Below are 20,341 nucleotides of genomic sequence, written 5' to 3' on the forward strand. Positions count from 1 at the left end.
AAAGCAGCAACAGCTTGTGATTATCGTTTTCTTCCACACGTCTGTCTTGTTGCCGCTGCCACCAGTGTGTCTTTAAAAGATGATGCTTGATTATAATCACACGTAATAGAGAAAAGTTTTACACCCAAATTCTACCATCCAGAGCATCTCTGAGACACTTTCTCTTGTCACTCACGTCCAGGGAACATAAAGTTATCTTAAGCTGAGTCAAACGTAATTATGAAGGTAAGTCTGTTTCTGAGACAAACAAAACCACAAAACAGACAGAACCCCTGGCCTCATGGAGCTGCTATTTTAGGGAGATGGGAACCAAAAAGCCTAAAGAAACCCTAAACATGATAGATGAGAGAATTGTCTGGTGCTTGTGAAGGTGAAAAGTGACAATGAGAAGCAGCCACAGTGCAGGGGCCACGGGTGAAGTGGGGATTAACACGCACAGCGTTAAAGTCCGTGTGGCCGAGTTAGAAAGTAACTATCGTAAAAACCATAACTATTTTATGTGCTAGGTCAACGATGAGTTAAAGGCAGCATGTGGGGACAGTAATAGCAGAGATGGGGTGATCTTTGGAGCAGAAATAAAAAGATCATACAGAAGATCCAAAAAGAAAACAGGCAAGGATGAGAAGCCAGACATTAAGTTAAATGATGGCCCGTAGGCTCTTTCGCACAAACCAGAGCAGATCTGATGCGGAAGTGGGAGGGATCTTTCCGTGCTCTCTCCCCCAGCAGTGCCTCTCACCCCTGGGGGCCCAGGTGGCCCACAGACCACTGCAGTCAGAGTCTGGGCACCCACGGTGTTTTCGTGCTCCCCCAGGTGATTGCAATACGCAGCCAAGCATGAGACTCGCCCCCTAAAGACTGGCTTCCGGGAAGAAGTAGACACTGTGGTTAGTTATCCAAGCCCTGCTGGTAGGGCCTCAGCCCCTGCTTCCTCTCCCTGCTCCCTCTCTCGTGACACGTGACACTCACTGGCAGCCACTTTCCCTCCTCCCACCAGCCATCCTTCCCTCCTCTGCACGTGCCACGGGCAGACCCGGCTGGTCCAATCCCAGCTCAGGGTTCGGGAACACCACCCATGGGGTTCCACAGGCCCCGGGCCTGTCCTTCACTCCCTACCCCTCGCCATCCTCGGTTCTCCTCTTTCACGTTGCTTTAAATCGCCCAGACTTGGGTGGGCCCCAGGATCCCTGGAGGCCTTGTCAGAAGCCGGGTAGCCAGCCCTGCCCAGCGTGCTGATTCAGGAGGACAAGGGGCGCAGAATCCGCACTCCTGACAAGCACCCCACTGATGCCACTGCTGCTGGTCAGGGACCACACCTCATGTACTCACTCCAACCCGCAGCCGGCAGCCCGTCCTGCCTGGTCTCCCTCTGGCCTTGCCTCCTTCCATCCGGCGGCCATGGACACACCTGTCCCCACCCCAGTCTGCTCTAGTAGCCTCCTATGCCCTAAGCTCCAGACCCCCACCAACTGCAGCTCCTGGCCCAGCCTCGCTCACCTAAAACCTCTGCACACATCCCTCCTGGTGCCTGGTAAACTCCTCCACGTCCCACAGGATCCCACTCCGCAGTGGCCTTCTCGAGGACGCCTTCCCGCTCACCCTCCCCTGCAGGGCTGTGCGCAGGCCCAGTGTGTGCGGTGCTGCCCCAGTCGAGTGCTCACCGCTCTCATTCTGTCTGCGGCTGTGTCTCCTCACCACGCTGCAACTCCCTCAAGAAACAAACCGTGCTGGTGGGACAGAGGTTCGCCTGGGCCACTCCCTACGTTCCAGCACGGCACCTGGCGGGCAGGAGAGCTTTATGACACACATCTCAGGAGTAGAGGTAGGAACTGCCAAGGCAGCCCTGCCTCAGTGCAGAGGCGTGCGCTCCAGAATCGGGCTCTGCAATCTCACCCCCTCTCAGCCACCCACCTCCTCCAAGCGTCTTCCTCCTTCTCGGAATAACTGGCGTGGGAGAGGTGGTTGCAGCTACAGGTGAGGGGCGGGGAGCGGCGGTGGTGCCATTTGCTGGCCAGCAAAGTGGTGGATGAGGTGGCCATTCTCAGAGATGCTGCAGAAGAGACTCTTTACTTCCAGAGAGAACATGGTAGAAGCTGTCTACGGCCGTACTGGATAAATCCGTTGTCAACTATGGCGGTATTCTCAAGGAAAAGGGTCCACCGGCCACCGGAGGAAGTGAAGAGTTTACAGACAGTCCTGAGAACCACCCAGGTGACCAGCTGAGAGGTGGAAGAGGAGAGCGCTGGGGTGATTTACCTTGAGGAGGGGGCTGTATCCATTCCATGAGGCGCAGTCATAACAGCTGATGGCCTCGCTCTAGGGCCGAGGGCAGGGACCCGCCCCTGCCCCCGCCGTCTGCCCAGAACCACACTACGTGGTCATACTCGGTGCGGGCGAGGTGGCTGAGTGGGCTCCCAGGCTGAGGAAGAGACAGCCTAACTCTCGGGAGGCCCTTCCAGGAGGGAGGGGAAAGTGGTGGTTAAGAGGAGAGGAGAGAGGTACTGGGAGGCTGCGGAGGTCCGAGGGCGGGGCGGTGAAGTCGTAGGAAGACAAAAAGAATCACAGCTGATTACTTTCTCACATACAACCCACAACTTTCGTTTTTAATACATTGCAAAAGAGAGAAAGAGAGAGAGAGATTCTAGCGGTCCATTTTAAAGTCTGGATTTTACCCTATTTTACCCAAGGTAAAAACGAAGAAGGCTCTAGAAAACGGAAAGCTTGACCACCTCTGATGTAAGTTTAAAAAAAAATGTTTGCTGACTTCCACTTTCAGGAGTAGGTATACTTTTCTCTTATCCTCTTGTCAGTACAATGAAAAGCCCTGGACATTATATATGAAACAAGCACAAGGAGACTCAAAGTCACGAAGAAGGCAGACCAGCCAGGGAACTCGGGACCGAAGGATGACACGGTGGGGAGACCCTGGGTTTTCTTCTTGCCTCCTCAACAGGGTAAAGAGGTCGATTCTCTCCAAACTGATACACAGGCTTAACACAATTCCCATCAAGAAAGAGCATGAAAAGACAAAATAGGGACTGGGAGAAAATATTTGCAAACCACATATGCCATCAAGGACTGTTATCTAAAACATATAAAGAACCCTCAAAACTGAACCAAAACAAAAAATCGAGTTAAAATGGGCAAAATACATGAACAGACACTTCACTGGAGAGGTTACAGAGATGAAAAAAAGCTCAAGAAGAGATGTTCAACATTATTAGTCATTTGGGGGATGCACATTAAAAACACAATGAAGTATCACTAAATACCTAACCGAATGGCTAAAATAAAAGATAGTGACAGCACCAAATGCTGGTAAGGATGCAGAGAAAGTGGATGACTCATACATTGCTGCTGAGAATGTAAAATGATGAAGCCACTCTGGAAAATAGCTTGGCAGTTTCTTTAAAAATCAAACACGCAACTACTGTCCAACCCAGCAACTGCACTCCTGCGCATTTATCCCAGCCAAATGGAAACTCACCATTACACGAGAACCCGCACACAAACGTTCATGGTAGTTTATTCATAATAGGCAAAAACTGGAAACAGCTCAGATGGCCTTCAATGGATCAAACTCTGGTCATCCACACCATGTACCTACTACTCAGCAATAAAAAGTAACAGATTATTAAGATACACAACAACCCGGGTGAATCTCCAGAGAATTCTTCCAAGTGAAAAAAAATCCTAAAATGTTACAAACTGTATGACTCCATTTATGTAGCATTCTTTTTTAAAATGAAAAAAATATATATATTTATTTATTTGGCTGCGCCGGGTCTTAAAGTTGCAGCATGCGGGCTCTTCGTTGCTGCGTGCAGGATCTTTTAGTTATGGCATGCATGTGGGATCCAGTTCCCTGACCAGGGATGGAACCTGGGCCCCCTGCATTGGGAGCGCGGAGTCTTACCCCTGGACCGCCAGGGAAGTCCCTCTATATCATTCTTGAAATGACAAAAGTAAAGAAATGGAGAACAGGCTAGCAGCTGCCAAGGGTTTGGGAGGGGGTGGGAAAAGAAGAGAGATGGTGGGTAAAAGAGTGACTTGAGGGATCCTTGAGGGGACAGAGTTCTGCATCTTGACTGTATCAATGTCACTATCCTGGCTGTGATATTGTACTAAAGTTTTGCCAGGATGTTACCACCAGGGGAAACTAGATAAAGGGTACACAGCATCTCTCTGTATTGTTTCTTACAATTGCATATAAATCTACAATTATCTCAAAATGAAATGTTTAATTTTTTAAAAGCTATTAAAAATATTTTTTAAGGCCCTCGTATGTTCACTGGTGAATTCTACCAAACATGTAAGGAAAAAATTATTCCAATTCTTTACAATGTCTTCCAGGACACAGAAGCAGAGGGACTACTTCCTAACTCACTCTATGAGGGCAACATCACCCTAATACTAAGACCAGACAAAGAAACTACATGAAAATTACAGACCGATATCTCTTATGGACATAAATGCCAAAATTCTCAACAAAATATTAGCAAATCAAACCCAACAATGTATAAAAAGAACTATACACCACAACTAAGTGGGATTTAACCTAAGTAAGCAAGTCTGGTTCAACATTCAAAAGTCAATTAATGTAACCCATCACATCAACAGGCTAAAGAAGAAAAATCACAGGAGCATATCAGTAGATGCAGAAAAAGCATGTGACAAAATCCAACACCCATAGGTGATAAAACCCTTCAGCAAGCTATGAATAGATAAAGAATATCTACAACTGATAAAGAATATCTACAAAAAAACTAAAGCTTACATCATATTTAATGGTGAGAAACTAGAAACTTTCCCACTGAGATCAGGAACAAGGCAAGGATGTCCCCTCTCATCACTGCTTTTCAACATGATACTGGAAGTTCTAGCTAATGTGAGAAGACAAGGAAATCAAAATTATACAGGCTGAGAAGGAAGAAATACAACTTTCTTTGTTCACAGATGACATGATTGTCTATGTTAAAAATCTGAAAATCAGCCCAAAACCTCCTGGAATGAAAAAGCAATTATAGCAAGGTTGCAGGATACAAGGTTAATATATAAAAGTCAATCACTTTCCTATACAACACTAGCGAACAAGTGGAATTTGAAATTAAAAACACAATACCATTTATGTTAAAATCCTTAGGTATAAATCTAACAAAATATGTACAAGATCTATATGAGGAAAACTACAGGGACTTCCCTGGTGGCGCAGTGGTTAAGAATCTGCCTCTCAATGCAGAGGACACAGGTTCGAGCCCTGGTCTGGAAAGACCCCACTTGCTGCAGAGCAACTAAGCCCGTGAGCCACAACTGCTGAAGCCTGTGCACCTAGAGCCTGTGCTCCGCAACAGGAGAAGCCACCACAATGAGAAGCCTGCACACTGCAACGAAGAGTAGCCCCCGCTTGCTGCAACTAGAGAAATCCCACATGCAGCAAGGAAGACCCAACACAGCCAAAAATAAATAAATTTATTTTAAAAACTCTACAAACTCTGATGAAAGAAATCAGAGAAGAACTAAATAATTGAAGAGATATTCCATGTTCATGGAGAGGAAGACTCAGTATTTCCAAGGTGTCAGTTCTTCACAACTTGATCTATAGAATCAACACAATCCCAATCAAAATCTCAGCAAGTTATTTTGTAAATGTCAAAAAACTGATTCTAAAGTTACATGGAGAGGCAAAAGACGCAGAATAGCCAACACAATATTGAAGGAGAAGAAAAAAGTTTGACTGACACTATCCGACTTCAAGACTTACTATAAAGCTACAGTAATCAGGACAGTGTGGTCTTGGTGGAAAAATTAACAAATAGGTCAATGGAACCGAATAGAGAGCCCAGGAGCATACCCACATAAATATGGTCAACTGACCTTTGGCAAAGGAGCAAAGGTAATACAATAGAGGAAAGAATGTCTTTTCAGCAAATGGTGCCAGAACAACTGGACATCCACATGCAGAAAAATGAATCTAGACATAGACCTTATACTCTTCCTAAAAATTAACTCAAAGTGGATCACGGACATAAATGTAAAATGCAAAACTCCTAGAAGATAAAAATTGTGATCTATAAAAGAAATGACTGGTGAGCTGGACTTCATTAAAATTAAAAACTGTTCTGCAAAAGTCACTGTTGAGAGAATGAGAAGATAAGCCACAGACTGGGAGAAAATATTTGCAAAAGACACATCTGATTAAGGACTATCATCCAAAATATACAGAGAACTCTTAAAACTCAACAGTGAGAAAATGAACAGCCCAGTTACAAAGGGGCTAAAGACCTGGACAGATACCTCACTAAAGAAAATACACAGGTGGTAAGTAAGCACATGAAAAGATACTTTAGATCTTTTGTCCTTAGGAAATTGCAAATTAAAACAGCAACGAGATACGGCCACACACCTATCAAAATGGCCAAAATCCAAAACATTGACACCACCCAATGCTCGCTTCTGCCCACCTGGGCCCACGACCTTCATAAAGAGAGCTTCACCTGCAGAATGACCTGTGCCTTTCCCCTCCAGTTGTCCTTATCCTTTCCTCAAACTGCTGTTCTTTTAGATTCTCTAACTTCTCCCATCATTTTTATCTTGGATGAAAATTCCACCTTCAATTCCTTAAACAAGTATATTTACTTCTTACAATAATTTGTCTATTGTGGTTTTAAAAGCTGCACCCCACTGAAACTAGAAAATCCCTGGCAGAATTTCAGGTATTGGTGCAGGGTTTTATAAAAGGGATAAAGGTCTTCAGAGCCAAGATGAGGGTTACAAGTAGGTTTCTGCTGATATATTGCAGCCAATAGAAGTTTGTCTCTTAAGGATGGTTTGCTTGCTCCCACATTTTCTGTATTGTGTACAAGCTTGTGGTTAACTGATAGGAAAGAAGATTTTCAGCCTGTGCGACATAAATATATATTTGGTCTCTGCCCCCGACACAGAGTTCCTAAAATTCCTGTAATTTCCTGAATGATAGGGGTGGTAGGAGCATCTTACACAGAGCACCTGAATTCCTTGGAATATCCTAGGTGATAGGGATGTCGTTTGTTCCAGGGAGGTGACTCTTGGTGGGCTCCTGGATAGCTTCAGAATGGGAGCTGGTCTCCGGAAAGACCAAACCATTATTAGAAGCTTGTAATTTGCAGCCACGTCCTCATCCCCCAGGGAGGGGAGAGGAGCTGGAGACTGAGTTAATGTGCATGATGAAGCCTCAGTAAAAATCCCTAAACTACAGGGTGTGGCGAGCTTCCAGGTTGGTGAGCACATCCATGTGCCGGGAAGGTGGTGCACTCCAGCTCCAGGGGACAGGAACGCCTGTGCCCAGCACCCTTCTGGGCCTCGCCCTATGTACCTTTTCATCTGTTCATTTATACCCTTGATAATAAACCCGTAATAGTAAGCAAAGTGTTTTCCTGAGTTCTGTGAGCTGTTATAACAAATTATCTAACCTGGGAGGGGTCATGGGAGCTTCAGGTTTGTAGTGAAGTCAGACAGAAGTGGGGGTAACCTGGGACCCACTACGTGTGATTGGTGTCTGCAGTGGGGGAAGTCTTGTGGGACTGAGGCCTTAACCCTGTGGAACCTGAATTCAATTCAATTCAATTACAGGACACCTGAGAGTTGGCTGGTGTTGGAAAAAATAAAAAACACCACGCATTTGGTGTCGGAAGTGTGAGTAGAGAAATAGTTCTCTTTTAGCGTGTGTCATTTTTGTTTAAATGACTTTTTCTCGGATTCTTGAAAAGACAAGATGTAAGCTAAACTGCATTTCTGGAAAAACAAAAACCCAGCAGATAACCTAACCTAATTACAAAGGTGGCCTATGTCATTTAGTATACAGAAGGTAGAAAGATGACAAGGTGGTTAAATTTGCACAGCCACACCCAGAAATAAGGACATACTATTTTTATTTTTATATGGTTTTAAAATAGCATTACTTCTCTCTCAGAAGCAAAAAGATGTGCTTTTATGTTTTTTTAGTCATCCTATGTAACTTTAACTCTGGGCATTAGAGTGGCTTTATTCACAACTCTACTTTAGCTTTTACTTCTCATACTGAATTTTCTACAAGTTGTACTGACTTAATAAATTCTCTCCATTGAGAATCCCTGCAGGGGTCATGCCTTTCCAGATGCCCTTTCCCTAACTTTCAGGCTTCAGCTCAGTGTACCTGGCCACAGCCTGAGTATCCTCAGGTAGCACCAAAGGTCCCTTAGCTCACAGGAGCCCAGGTTCCAGGCGGACTCCCCTGAAATGCTGGGGTCATTGCCTTAAGGATTGCTGCTCACCTTCCTTGCTGATCAGGGCTGCCTCCGGCCTCTGCAGGGGCTATACCTAGTTACAGGGTCTTTCTGGGCAGCTCTTTGCCTCAAAGTAGTTCTGGAGGACACTGTTCCCTTCCCCTCCCTCCACACCTGCACCGTGCAGCTCCTGGGCACTTAAAATGTGCCTGATGCAAACTGGAATGTGCTAGAAGTATAAAATACACACTGGATTTCAAATATTTGGTACACACAAAGAATGTGAAATATCTCAATCATTTTTATTTTGATTATATGTTGAAATGATAGTGTTTGGGATATATGGGGTTAAATAAAAGATTATTAAACTAATTTCACCTGTTCCTTTTTACTTTTTTCATATATGGCTACTAGAAAATTTTAAATTATATGTGGTCGGCAGATATTGCAGTTGGCAGCACTGCCAAGAGGGACATGGAAAGGGGGGCAGCCCTCCCAAAAGGAGTCACAAAGCCCCCCATTTCCAAGTCCCCTTCCAGCCCCCAAGGGTGAAGTGGGCTAGGTGGGCTCCTCCGCAGCATCCCCTCCCTGCTCTGTCCCGAGATGCTGATGGGACTGAAAGCACGCAGAGCAACAGGGAGCACTGCTCATGGAGAACTCTGCCGTCCTACAATACTTGTCTCTACCTCCAGCTTTCTGCCACAGAATCCAGATCCCAAGGGGTCACAAAGGCGTTGAAACAGAGAAGAATTAAGAATTTCTTTTCCCCCCTTTGGTTCCCCATGAGAGCTAGGCTGTTCCAAACACAACTCTAGAAATCATCAGCTTACTCCTTGGCTCCTGGCTTACTGATGTGCCTAGTGGCCAGGCCCTATGACCCCACTTCTTTCAGTGGTGTGTTTGTAAATGAGCTTTCTAAACATTCTCCAAGGGGCCAATACTATTAATGAACACAGAAACATAACAAATATATTTTTCAGATATTAAGTTAATTACCACAATGGAAGACATGTCAAATTTTTATTCCTCTTCTCTTTTACAATAGAACCAAAAGAGAGTCAACTTAATAACTTATCTTACCTGCTGATTTCTGCAAACTAGTTACTTTACAAACAATAATAATATTATAACAATAATTATGGAGAAGTTAATTGGATAATAGAGATTTTCCACAATTTAAATGGAAACACATAAGAAACTAGATAATTTTCAGTCCCACAACTCAAAATGCTACTGACCAAACCAACCCTGCTGTCTGCATTTCACTGTGGCCCTAGAGGAGACTGGTAATTCCTGTGACTCTGGGGAAACATCTACACTCAGAAATTCTCCAAGGTATTCAGTAGTTCTCTACAGATTTTAAGTTGTATCTTAGCAGCCTATCTGGAGAATTTGTTTCTAAACAATTTAGGGGAAAATCATTATGGCTTTTTATGCAGAGAACCCGCCAGAGGAAGAAATCCCCGAGAGAGGGTGAAGTCAGTAGGAATGGACTTTCACTTCTCTCCAGGGCCTGCTTCCACCCTCCATTACTCACTGTTAGTGCAGACAATTCTCCCGGGATCACAGGAACACATGCTCTCTCCTCGGGCCCAGACAACAGCAGTTATGTCATGCACCTCCTCAAAAACGGAGGGAGGGTTTTAATCGCCAAATCCCTCAGAGACTCTGAGTAACCCCTTGAGGCCCTGATGCAGAGGGAAAGCTTGATTTTAATGATGAAGCTGTTGGTGCAGACCTGGCCTCATGGTCCTTAAAACAACTTTTCTAAACGAGTTTTCCTTCAGAATACGGAGACAAAATCTACATGCATGCACATTTCACCACGTTGTACTTGACTCAGTTTTCAACCCTTTGGATTTAAACTCAGTATGGAGAATCTGCGACAAGCATCTCCCGAATTCCTCTAAGATCATCTGCTCTGCCAAGCACTCAGAGCAGCGCTCCTTCTCGGCCTCTTCGCCCTGAGCCAGCAGGCAGGCGCACGTGGCTTCCACCACCTCCCAGGAGATGCATGAGGATGACTGCCTGTCAGAAGCAGACCAGTTAAAGGCCACGTTCAATCACTCCACTGCTTTTAAATACCTTTCATATTCAAGGAGACATGTTTGTCAAAGCATTGTAAAGAATGTCACCGGTAAAATCTAATGTTGTCTTCCTAATACTGGAAACTATATTACCTGTCATGATAGAAAGGACTGCTTTTAGAAGAAGAATACAGAGGTCAGGTGAATCTGTCAGCTCCTAGACATCCCTCTCACGGCAGATCCTAAATTTTCTCAAACTGAGATCCACTAACGAGCCCAGAGACCTGGGCTGCAGTATCAAGCCCATGGGCTGGGCAGCGGTCAAAGCAGCAGGAATCTTAGCTAAGACAAGCCATGCAGCCTTGCTCTGAGCTCTGTGCACAAGTCTGCCTGAGGAAAGCGGCAGTAGGACAGCTACCCTGGGCACCGGCCCTTCCTCCCAGGGGCACTTGCGCTACAGACGTACAATGGCTCTGAGGACTCGCCTCCTATGGGGCGTGCTGTCAGCATGGCCTTGCCTCTGAACGCCCCCTGGATCCCTGAAGAGGTTCTGTTGTACGGGACCAGCCACTCTCCCCACTGGGTTCAAGGGGCAACTGTGGCTTAGCTAGATAGTTGCCCAAGTCATGTTCAAACTGAAAAAATTTAGGAAAACTATAAAGTATTAAAAAGGTTGGATTATGAAAATACAGACGTTGGGATTGGTTAAAATCTCTCTGTAAAGGCAATACACAATGACTTTTGTTGAAGATGAAAGAACAGGGCTGTCCTCGGGTCAAGTCTTAACATTTTGAGACCAGACTCCAACGTATGGAGCCCCTATCACATTCCATCGGACACACAACATCCCCATGTCAGGCAATGTTTTCACATATAATTTCACAGAAGATGCAGCCATGTTTCAGTGCATTTTTACCAATGATGACCTCTGCAGGTCACAGTGATGAGTATTTCTGATGTCTCTAACCAAATAAGCATGAACTTGGCTTTTCTACATGTTATCAATTAATTAATGATATCTAGTACTTTATCATGACATGACCCATCACAGAGAACTCAAAGAAACTTTTTTAAATGGATGAATCTAGTCCAATATATAATAAAATTATTACTCAACCTTTGAGACCTACTAGGAGTATAATATGACCTCAAAATAATTAAATGGGAAGATATCCAACTAAAGTGGACTCCATAATCACTTTAGTAAGGAATACAGCACACACCGAGAACCTCTCTCTGCCGTCACTTCCTATGGTAAAGAGTGGTTCGGGTATTTGCTGCCTAGAGACCATGCCCTTGCCTCCTGAGGTCCTGTAGGGACCTTCTGCTCTTGTCCAAAACCAGGGGTAACTCAGCCGGTCAGGACAAAAAGGTCGAGCTCAGAGGACAAGTAGGGGCAAGTGGATTCGACAGCAGGCGCCCCTCTGCGGTAACAGTGTGTGATCTAGGGTTGGTCAAGACAGAGAAAGAAACGGGCGTCCTCCTTCCCCATCCCTTGTGCCCCACCTACAGACAAACACTCTTTCTTTCCAGTGTGTAAACTGTTTTAACTCTCCTCTCAAATTTTCTCTTTTTTTTGGCCATGCTGCAAGGCTTATGGGGGGATCTTAGTTCCCTGACCAGGGATTGAAACCGGGCCCTGGCAGTGAAAGCGCGGAGTTCTAACCACTGGACTGCCGGGGAATTTCCAACTCTCCTCTCAAATTAACCTTGAATTCCCCTATTAGGAGGGTTAGTTCAGAGTACCTACCTATCTTTTCTGAATTTTGGTAGTCCTGAAAATTTAGTTGTTGACAAATGATGGCCGCCTTCAAAACCTCCAATTTCCATATAGTTTGGCATGTTCATTAGTGGTTTTCGTCCTGGGCTTTCCTCATAATTTTTGCAACCGATGCATTTGCAAATAGAAGAACACATAATTTTGGCCTGGTAATGTAAAATGCTTCAATAAAATTAGGTTGTCCTACCATTCATCAAAAACCAACAAATTCTATTTGGATCTTAAATAACTATATCTGTGTATGCACGCACGTATGTAATCTGCAATTTTCATACCAAAAAAAAAGGCAGAAGTGAAGAGGGGCAGGTGACTGTGATGTGAAGAGAGGTGGGGAGGGGCCCCTGAGGGCCGGTGGGCGGGTGTGGGTGTGAGCCCCGAGCAGAGAGTGGGGTCTCTCCCTCGTCCAGCGGAGCACAGCGAAGGCGCCATCTGACCCTTGTTCTAATCGAAGCCTGCCTCAGCCGGTTATAGCACTCCAGCTCGACCGCCCTTCTCCTTCAGCACCGAGGGTGTCGTGCTGGCTCTGCTGTTGCAGAGAACGTGCGAGTGGGTAGAACCTGAAACCCATCCGAAGCCGGGCCTGCAGTGGGCATTCTAGGGGGAGGCCCTTCCTGCTTGCTTGTGGGTGGACTTTGTTTCTTGTCACACGGTTGCGTGACACTCAGGGCTGGGGACCAACCCCTTGCTCAGGCCCGGCCTGGGGGCAGTCAAAAGGCTGGCCCTGTGACACTCTGGTTTCCAGTTTCCTCTTAGTTTCAGCCCCTGGGGGTTTCCCTCTGTCCTTTCCAGCTCAGACATGCGTCTAATGGGGTGTGTTTTATTCTGCACCTCTGGGTGTTTTGAATAGGAGGTTTTTCGAGATTGCTAGTCTGTTGTAATGCCAGACACTACAGGACATGTGCACTTTGCGTGGGCCACTGCCTGGCAGAGGAAAGTGGGCTGACACACTGTGTCTCGGCAGCCAGACGAACTGCTTGGGAGCTGCCCGCTCGAAGCACCCAGGTGAATACTCGCCTGAGGACAAGGCTGCCCCCACTACCCCACCCAGAGCGTCTCCGCCCTGCTCGGCAAGGAAGAGGCCCACCTCTGGGAGCCGCCAGATGCTGGCCACTGAGGGTAGCGCCAGCATCTGATCAGCAGCTGCAGGGCGGGCAAGGCCCTGGCACTGGGCACCCTCTGCTGGACACTCAGGGCGGGCTCGGGGGAGACAACATGCTCCCAAAGGAGGCCTGAGTTCATTTACTTGATTCGTAAGGCGTAATTCACATTTGAGAAATTAAGGTAGATTGATGGGTGCCCTTTTAGAAGCCCTGGAAGGAAGAAATTAAATTATATTTCTCCCTTTAAATTGAAGATTTTTTAACCACAAAGTTACTTAGGCCATATATTTACCTGATTTTTAAAAATAATACTTAGGAATTGCTGACTGACCTCATAGCATTCACAGTAATTCTTCAGGCAGCCTGACCTCTTGCAATTACATCCTTTGTTGTGTCGAGGCTTAACGTCTCCCAGTTTTCCTTTCCCAATTTTTGGTTGGAAAGCTTCCGGATTTCTATCAAGACATGCCTAAGACAGAAAATGCAAAACTCCATCAAGATATATTTTATTATTTAAAAATAATGTTCAGTGCAAGGTACCTGGCTTGCCCGTCACTGGATCTGGTTGTTACTTTAGGACGAGCCACGACGAGCAGCGTGCCTCATCTCCTCACATCGTTGAGGAAGTGCATCACCCCCCCATTTCATTTTAATTCATTTGAACACTTAAAGGTAGAAAATTTATGGACAGTAAAGATGTGATGAAAATCACTGTGTCCATGTGGACATATTTCCTTCCTGCATCTCTTGTACTTTTTTTCCTGAGATAGTTGGGATCACGGTACTCTGATACAGCTCACGTTTGTTAAATGTGTACTGTGTTCCACTTTCTGTGTGATTTATACGCGTTCTCTCATTTAATCCTCACAGCAACCCTGTGGAGGAAACACTACGACTGTTATTGCTGTCTGACGGATGAAGAAACTGAGGCACCGTGAGGTCAGATGACAGCGGCCAAGTGATGGAATCCGGTTCCGGTCCCTGTGCTCACGTCCAGCCCCGAGTCTCAACCACCAGGTGCCTTTCTCATACATCACGCTCGGCTTTTTATCGTGCTTTGTTTGTTTGACTCTTCTACCTGTCTGCTACCTATCTAGACCATTTTCAATGACAAGGTGAGGCCGTGCTCTTTATAAAGCTGTGCTGGAGCAACGCGGAAGGCGCAGCGGCAGCCCCCGTCCTCCCTCTCCCCTCACAGGTGAGCAGCGGCGATCCGGCCAGCACCAGAGCCCTGGCGGTCCCCATTGCTGCAGAAGGGCCTTTGCAGGGAGGCTGCTTTGTTTGTGTGTTTACTTGTTACTGAGGCACGAGGGATGGTGGACTGTCATGAATCTGAGCCTGTGTGAGCCCCGTGCGACCCCCACCCAGGCCAGGTCAGAGGACAGTCCAACCCCTCCCATGCCGAGGTCCCTCAGGACTCCTTCCCATCAACACACCCCCGAGGGAACCTCTATTCTGACTGGGATTGCTTTAATTTTGCCTGTTCTGGAACTTCATCTAAGTGGAACCATTTGGTGTGTATTCTTTTCCATCTGGCTTCTTTCATCAGCACCGTGTGAGATTCTCTGGACTGTGGCACGGAGCTGTGGGTCTTTGTTTTTCATTGATGTGTGTCACCCGTTAGATGATACACCTCGACAGATCTATCCATTCTACCACTGAACACACGGCTTGTTTCCAGTTTGGGGCTATCATGAATAAAACTACTGTGAACATTTTTGTACAAGCCTCTGGTAGACATGTACACTCATTTCTAGGGGCTCTATTTTTAGGAATGAACTGCTGGGTCACAGCACATACAAAGGTTTAGTTTTAGTAACTATTGCCAAACAATTTTCCAAAGTGCTGGTACCAATTTACATTCCTACCAGCAATGCATGAGAATTCCACCACTTTTTAAACAGAACTTTTTATACTTTTAATTGCAGACAGTATCCTTTACCCCTGAAGAAAAGGCTACTATACTGAAGCTTAGATGCACCATAATTTTCTTCTGTCCTGTGGATCTGCCTGTATCAAAATTGATATTTTCAACTGATTTATCTATAATTCAAGAGGCAAGTTAAAGTATTTTAGAAAAAATAAACAGACCAACCATAGCACAGTACGAGAGCCTCAAGTCTACAGGGGATGGCCCTCAGTTTCCCTGGGTAAGTGAGAGGGCACCAAGACGTGGCCCGAGCAGGTGGGCTGTGCTCCCTTCTCTGGTGATCTTTTGTGCCCACGGGAACGGATGAAAACTGCCCCTCCTGAATTTAGCCTTTAGCAGGTGGCCTGCGGGGCTCTCCAAGGTGCTGTCTGCCCCTAGATTCTCCCTTCACCGGGAAGCCAAGGAGAATAAAAATCAGCCTAAGTAACAATGGCCGAGAGCTTTCACCCAGCTTTCTTCACACAGTGGACCATCTCCGCCTTCTCAGACTACACTCGTTGAACTCAGGCTTATCTGCTGCATAACACAACCCAAATTTCTAAACCCCAAATCAAGACAACGTGGAGGAGGACGCTCTACGGAGGCCGAGAAGGAGAGAAAGGTGGACGCGGGCCGTGTGGCGGGGCCTTCGGGCGGCGGCGGGCGGTCGCCCGGGCTTCACCTCCAAGGCCGATCCTCAGGGAAGCCGCCGGGTCGTGGCCGAGCTGATCGAGCACCTGGGCGGCTAGCGCTTGTGGACGTCGGCAGCCAGGAGGCCGTGGCACGGCTGGAGAAAGCCATCGCCTTCGCCGACCGGCTCCGCGCCGTGGACACGGATGGGGTGGAGCCCAAGGAGTCAGTTCTGGAGGACAGGTGTCTGTACTTGAGATCCGACAATGTGGTAGAAGGCAACTGTGCTGAAGAACTACTACAAAACTCCCATCGAGGTGTGGAGGAGTATTTTGTGGCTCCCCCAGGTAATATCTCTTGGCCAAAGCTGGATGAAAAAGAGCCCTTCTCACACCGCTGAGTAGCTATTCTGGGAAGGGGTGCCCTCTAAAAACGTGGAAGTGCAATGACTATTTTGTTATGAACACTAATGTTCCCACTTCCTTCAGTCACCTGAAAAAAGTGATGGTTAGGTATCTTTTAGTAACTAACTCTTTTGAAGACAGAACTGGGAAAGATCTAGCCAAAATAAGGCAAAGAGTCCCTGATGCCAACGGAAGTAGAAGGTATTGCCAGTTTCCAAGGAAATGGATCAAGTGTACTCACATTCACAGGCTGTTCTGTATGGAAGACTGTCTGCCGAACTGCACTTCAGTGAATTTTTCTATTTATGTAACTGTTAGACATTGCATCTGATCACTATGTGACAACCTGAGTCGTCCTTTTCAGTTGCTGTTTCCATTGACTTGAGCAGCCTTTTATCTTTACTGAACACACTTAAATTTGTTCTTGGGTACCCACTTTGTTCCAAGCACAGGGCTGACTTTCTGCTAAGGTTACCAGGCAGCTTTGGGAGGTGATGCATATGTTTATGGCCTTCATGGTTGTGATTTCATGTGTGTATACTTAACCCCAAACTCACTGAGTTGTATACATTAAATGTACAGCTTTTTACAGGTCAACTGTATTTCAATAAAGTGGTTAAAAAAAAAAAAAAAAGACAACGTGGATACTTCCATGCTCTTAAACCAGACCCTTCTGGGACCCTGCTGCCCTCCTGAAGCCCTCCCATGCTGGTGGAGAATAAAGGTCTTTCTCCAGCTGCCACTCTCACAACAGCCCCTGGTCATGGTCAGTACCACCACCTTCAGGCACAGAGTCCTATTTAATGTATACTCTTCAACACTTTGGGTTTTCCCAATACTGAAATTAGAAATCTGAGGAGATGGTTTTGTGAATATCCCCGGTACTTTTAAATGCTTTCAGAATGTGTGTATTTAATGGAAATTTGTTACCTTAATGGCCTTAAACCGTTGGATTTCATGATGTAAATTGTTGCAACAATTATTACAATTGCAGTTGTTGCAAAAGTCCCCGTTTGCAAAGCAATCACAGTACCTGTGAATAAAACAACACAGTGTGTCAAAGGCACCGCTGCCAGTAGTTGAAAACAAGCGTGCACACACCTACAGGGAGACAGCTGGCCAGCACGCCGAGTCAACACAACTTTTAGTTACATGATTCTCCTCTTTATGTGAAAACTAGATCCACTGGGATGATGCTCTCCGGTGACCAACACAGGAGAGAGAGACTCGTTAAAAATCAGTGGTTTCATAAAATAGGCGTGTGCGGAATAAACAATTTCCTGGACGATGTCCGCTGGCGTCCATTGTCTCCTGCCCCTAATGCCCGCCGCCCTTCTCCCAGGAACACCGTAAGCTGGTGAGCAAAGAGCCACTTTCCCATCAACCATCCCAACCCAGCTGAAAGCGAGTTCACCTCTCTGCCAGACCTCGCCTACGAGCAAAAAACGAAGGGACCTAGAGGTGGACCCTGGCCCAGGCTTTGTGTCACTTTCATTCCATGTCAGTGGTGGAGAAAGGAGGCATGACTGGGGAGGAAACACGGGTGTGACACGACTGCTGTCACACTGTGATACACGTCGTCCACGAGCAGAGTCCACAGGACAGCGTGCTGAGTAGACCCCGTCCGAGCACCTGCCCCTGGGATCCTGGAGTCAGACGGGCAGTGCCCGGCAGCTCAAGGGCGGGCAGTGCCAAGCACCTTCTCTACTGCGTTTCCCTTGAAGACCTCTCAGCGTTTATGACTGTGAACTGCTTTACATGCTCTGGTAGGAGCCTGCTCTTGTGCTGCGTGACAGAAGCCCTAATAGGCCTGAGGTTTACACCTTTTCAGTATGGGCGGGGGCAAGACACTTTCCTCAACTCCTGTAAAAATTCATGTAAAATATCCGGCTTTTAACCTGCGCCCTCGAGAGCCTTTGGGAGGCTCGTCAGCCACTCCACGGCCTCAGCTTGTGACTAGAGAAGACCCACAGCGTTCTCTTCCGAGAGCATGATTCATTGAAAAGAGCTTCAAATGCAGGTCTAACTTCAGCTCTGCTACTGGCTCCGCATGTTATCTGATCCAGGTTATCAGTCAGCGTTTAGAGGCAGGAAGCCCTGGCACCTGACCTCCCGGGCTCACAGGGTTGCTGAGGGAAGGCCTGGCGTGCTTCCCATATAGCGGGTGCCTCTGACAGAGTGCTGAACGAATGCAGGAGGGCCTCTGCGTCTGGCTATATGGTGGACTAGATGTTTGCAGAAACCTTCCTGTTACAGAGTTCCTGAACACAATTATTTTAACATTTATTATTTTAATATTTTTAAATGTGTCAAAATGCATGTCAAACCAAGAGGAGAGTAAAGGAGATTGCCAGATGTGAAAAGATAAGGAACTGTGAAGCCAGAGAGGTGAGTTCTGTGGCTGCCAAGTGTTGTCCTGGGCCCTCTGCAGGTCCTAGGGATCAAATGGGCCACTCCTGCAGGAGACAAAGTCTGAGCTACAGAAGGTGGGAGTTGGATCAAAAAAACCCCATATAAAGTGTGAATCCTTGCAAGGCCACCTCCCCACAAATCTACTTCAAGAAGGAGAGCGTGGAGACACAGCACTGTCTGAGCCACAGGTAGAGAACAAGGGGAAAATGTGAGAGTTTTTCCTGACCACTAGGATGGACAGAAGGGAGCGGAGACAATTACAGAAGATTCGGAGGCTGGAAAACAGAGGGGAGAGAGCTAACGGACAGCAGATTCAAGAACACTGAAACCTGAGCTAGCAACAGCGAGTGGAGAAGCAGCTCTGAAGGCACGAATAGGTGGTAGGTACCAGGCTGCTCTGAAGTGGGATGAAGGTGGCTGAAATTCTATTTAGGAGGTAGGGGGTCCCCAGGCTCCTTCCCTTCCAGCACCTGACTGCTCCTCCACCACCATGGCAAGAGACTGAAATTACTCTCTGGGGTAAAACAATTGAGGACTGGGGTATTCTAAAGAACAAAAGGGGGAAAGGTGAATCTGAGACCCCCAGGTTTTTCCACTCAGCCCCTAGAATTCTAGCAGGAGATTGGAAAGGCCTTCTCTGAGGACCCACTAGCCCAAGAGAAAATATAAAGAGTCTGACATTGAGATTCCCTGATAAGTGGCTTGGTAAGATCACCCTACGGTGAAGCCACAGGGAGCAAGCTCCCACCAACGTACCAAGAGCCCCCCCCCTTTCTGCCTTGTTCTTAACCATGAGCAGAGTGGCAGGCAAAGATCTGCAGACATTTTAGGGACTCATCCAATACGAAAGAAAGACAGAGGCCTAAAGAAACAGACTCTGAAGGGAAAAGAAAATGGGGTGGGGGACAAGGGGGTATCAATAGCCTTGGAAAGATTAAGAAAAGTTATTGTATCCAGGAAACAAGAAAATGATGCTAAAAAAACACTCAGAGTACAAAAAATACATTATGTAAAATAAAAAAATAATCACAGGGATGAAAAACTTAACAGAAGATAAGAAAACAGAACACACATACAAAAAAGTAAAAAACAGTAGGAGAAAGAAGAATGTAGAGGAGCATCAGAGGGTCCAACACTTATGTAAAAAATAAGGGTTCCAGAAAGATAGAATTTTAAGAATGAAGGGGAGAAAGTAAGTCAAGAACATTTCCCAGCACTAAGGGGCATGGGTTCCCAGAGTGAAAGGGACTGCCAAATGGCCAGAACAAGACACCTCTCACCAAATTTCAGAGCACGGGGCGCAAAGAGAGGATCCCACAAGGTTCTAGAAAGAATAAAATAGGTTTCATACAAAGGGCAAGAAAAAAGTTCATAGCAACACTGGAAACTAGAAGAAAATGCAGCAAAGCTTTCAAAATTCTAAAGGAAAATTTCACTAGTTGAAGGTGGAAATCCCATTGTCCATCCAAAATGATCATGTCAGTGAGAGGACAGACTATGACATTTTTAGACACATACGGTCTGAAAACATTCTCTCCCATCACTCTTGCTCGGGAAGCTACTAGAGGACGTGCTGCACCAAAATGATGCAGTGAATCAAATGAGGAAGATAATGGGATCCAGGAGCCAGGGGGTCAAACATGAGGAAGAAGCAAAGGAAACCCTGGGCCTGATGCTAGAGGGAGGGTGCAAAAGAACTGTGCAGCAGGCCTGGAAACCAACCACTCAAGAGCAGGATGGCGACGGCTGCAGGAAAGGCTTCCTCCAGACCAATTCACTGAATACCTAGTGTGTTGGGGCATGTTGAGAGAATAGTTACACAAGCGGAGGAGAGTTAAG

General features: G+C 46.4%; 1 pseudogene; it reads left to right on the forward strand.

The window, feature by feature from the left end:
- Positions 1-2,130: 2,130 nt before the first annotated feature.
- Positions 2,131-16,298, forward strand: LOC133099974 (glutamyl-tRNA(Gln) amidotransferase subunit C, mitochondrial-like; annotated as a pseudogene).
- The last annotated feature ends 4,043 nt before the right edge of the window (positions 16,299-20,341 follow it).

This window comes from Eubalaena glacialis, chromosome 10, assembly GCF_028564815.1.
Source record: "Eubalaena glacialis isolate mEubGla1 chromosome 10, mEubGla1.1.hap2.+ XY, whole genome shotgun sequence".
NCBI classification, from domain to species: domain Eukaryota; kingdom Metazoa; phylum Chordata; class Mammalia; order Artiodactyla; family Balaenidae; genus Eubalaena; species Eubalaena glacialis.